This window comes from Fringilla coelebs (assembly GCF_963513975.1).
Source record: "Fringilla coelebs genome assembly, chromosome: 3".
NCBI classification, from domain to species: domain Eukaryota; kingdom Metazoa; phylum Chordata; class Aves; order Passeriformes; family Fringillidae; genus Fringilla; species Fringilla coelebs.
The window spans coordinates 81,115,728-81,119,360 of record NC_140030.1 but is presented as its reverse complement, the minus strand read 5'-3'; positions in this window follow the sequence as shown (position 1 = coordinate 81,119,360).

Genomic DNA, 3,633 nt, shown 5'->3' with positions numbered 1-3,633 from the left:
CCAAACAGGACAGCAGAACAGCTGCTGACATCAAACTTCAAAAGCAACCGCTTTCTTCCCCATCTTCTCTCATTTCTCTGCCCCTTCCAAAGAGATCCAACCTACACACCCTCCTGCAACCTGCAAGAAAACAAACTGACATAACTGCTTTCTTAATTTGGATATATCAGTACCACAGCATTTCATTCCTGGGGCATAAACAACGGGAGAGATGCCTCAGACACCAGCAGTAGGGAATGCACATACTAAATAAGCACCAGAAAAGATATGAAGAAACAAACATTGAGTTTTCAGCTAATCCTGGCATAAGATAACCCCCAAATGACATCAGGTATCTGGAAGTTGTCTGTAGGGAGAAATTGTTTTCAGAATTAGGCAAAATCAAATAAGAAAAAAAAAAAAGAAATAAAACAAACTTTAGAGACAATAGGTTGTGCATTACTGAGAGAAAAAAGTAATTTCACCCCTACAGACTAATTCCAAGTCATGTTTTGCAACCATCTATTGAAAAGGCCATCTGGCTACACTGTGCATCCTAACCCAAAACATCTTGGCTTTGACACGCACTGGACCCCCAAATTCATACTTGGTCACACTAAAGATCTTTTCAAGGCTAACTTTCAGGAAGTTTTGCCACTGATGTAGGAAGGCAAAGGATTTTAACAGTCCTCCAGAAACACAATAGTCCTGGCAATTTTTGGAGAGTGGATCAGATGTTAGTTAGCACAACTCAGCCAGAGGAAATAGCAACTGCAAATCAGGGTGACCATTTCACAGCCAAGCTTCCTTTGATGCAGAGCTTTTTGTTTATCCTGAGGGAAGAAAGGGAAAATTAGAAGCAGGAAGTGGAAAAACCCTACAGGTACAGAAACAACAAGGTGAAGTACTGTGAGACTATATGCAGGTGTCAAACACCCTCCTCTCCCTTCCCCCATTTCACTACTTGACATGTCAATCCAAAATTCCCAAGTAAAGCCTAAAGAAATATGCAAGACTCCTCAGACACAGCAACAAGCCCCTGACTGGGAAACAGTGAGAACAAGAGCTGTCTAAAAAAAGTGAGGGCGAACTCAACATTTCTGAGGGCACCAAGAAAGGAGAACTGCACTGAAGTCCAGCTTAAATGAGAACACTGGATCAAAGCCACTCAAGTAGTGACCTTTAAAATAAGCAAATACATCCAAACTGTCATTACACTTGACAAAGGCTGAGTTGGAGCAGCTACACCCAACTCACCCCATGCCACGAGGGTTTCAAAGCAGGAGGTGGCTCCCCATGTCCACAGAGGCACTCACTGCCCGATGCTGCTTCCACCTCTGCTTCCTCCTAATTCTGCTGATCTGAACACAAAGCAGTGGAAGACCTATTGTGCCACTTCAATGTGAAAAACATTGAACTGAAGAACTATGAACTCAGTAGATAGTATTGAAAAAAACTTTTTAGGCAGTATTTAAGGGAAACAAAATACATAAAGCTCCTTTGCAAACAACATGACAACATAAAAACAGAGGAGTATTTTAATCAACATTTTCACACAGTGAACATTTCTCTAAAATGCCAAATTTTTTAAATGGGAATCATGTCCCTGGCTGGAGTTCCTGCACCAAAAGAGTGGTGAAAGCTCAGGCATCCTATGCAGAGAAGAAACCTCCAGAAAAGTGAACAGGATTTAATATTCAGTATTGTCTAAACCAAACACTTTTTGTCCCAACATGCTATATAAAAATGCATATTTCAATTAGAATAAAATGTGTGGTAAAGCTCAAATAATGAATTAACAGTCTTGAGTGAAAATTTTCAAGAAGATTCTGCTTTTCCTCCTGACACATCTTAAACACACCAGGGAACAGAGCACTGAAATCAACTCCTTCCAAGGCCACCAAAAGGAAAAAAAAAAAAAAAATCTGAGTTCTTTTGAAATCAGGTATTTCCTGCTAAAAAAAGCTTTTACAAGGGCTTTTTAAGTTACAACAGGTTGCACAAAGTTTTAAATTTCTCTCTGAATGGATTTCTGAACTGTCATTGCTGGTTATTACTAGTAGGCACAGAAATTCCCATTTTAATTAGAAACTTTATTTTGAAATACATTGTACAATTTACATGTGAAGTGTTTTCAATATAAGATATTTAATAACATTATGCTGAGCAAAATGGCTGACCAATTTCCTCAAAGCTCTTCCAGTTATGGGCTTTTTTCATTAAAACTATCTTACAGAACTAAGATGCAACTTAGGCATCGGTATTCAGAAGCTAATTACTATGTTTACCTTAGGGAGAAAGTATATACTTAACTGTTCCAATTAACTGTATGTTTCAATAATGATGTCGAGCATTTGGCATAAGATTGAAAGAAACCCAAGCCCTAATTAAACTTGTATTCACCTAGGATTTTTTAAAAAAACTTCATGATCAAACTACTTTGTTCATAAGGCACAGTCAGACAAGTCTTTACAAAGACTGGCTACCAATTCAGTTTTACCTGCACAGCCCTCTTGCTGGTCTGTCAACAGTAATCTGAAAGCTGTTTTCCCTGTCTGCTGCTGAGACTTTCCAAGAACAAGGCAGAGCAGTAATGCAACTTAAAGAACAGGCATGCACAGGAGTTTGGCATTTGGGATGGATTTTGAACAACTGCAAAGTAGTTCATTTTATAAATGGAGCATTCACCTGCTATAATTAAAGTGGTGCCCAAGTGTGGTAAGATAAATAGAAGTGATGCAAGCAGAGGGTATTTTAATAGGAATTAACAATATGCCTGGTATGCTTTCAGCTAAGACTTTGCATGCAGCAATTCCCACAACTTTCAGAGATAATCTAAATTTAATTCTGAAATTCCCCTCTGCCACTTAGAAAAGCTGAATGTACCAGGAGGTTTCTTGATAGCAGGTGAAATACCACAGAATGAAATCTCCATTTAGATAATGAGCCAATACTGCATCCTACTTTGCATATCTTATTAGAACAAAAGGAAGTCTCTGGGAATGGCAACTGAAATAATTACAACATTATTTTGGCTGCAAGAAAGTTCAAGAACTTTTAACATGGGATGTTTAAAAAACATGAAACAATTCTACCCACAGTCAAAGAATAAAAAAAAAAATGGGGAAAAAGAGAGCCTTACCTTCCCCTTCCAAATAACCTCTGAGGAACAATTGCTTGAGATTAGCACTGTATGGCTTCTGTGGCCTATAAATGCCGGATAGATACTCTAAGAATTATCATTTTCAAGCTACTGCTTGTTTTCAATTTTTAGTAACTTCAAACAAAAATACTTTGTCTATTTCACTTGAATAATCAAACTGAGCATAAAAATTATTAAAAGTGTATTGCTGATACAAATTTGTATCACATGCTAAAGGATACTACTTCATAGATTAAGTGTGAAACAAAAAAAGATTAGACTATACAAAAAGTTTTCCAAATTCTTTTGCACAGCTGAACTCATAGTGCAGGTTTAAGACAAAAAAAAAATCTGTAAATGATGTAGTCAAAAGATGTGGAATACAAAATACATTCTAAAATATTTTACAGAATGGCTGAATTATCAAGCATAAGAACTGAGGATAAAGAATGTTAATGACAAGCAGCCACATACAGAACACAAAGCAATAAGTTTAAACCAGACTATTTTGG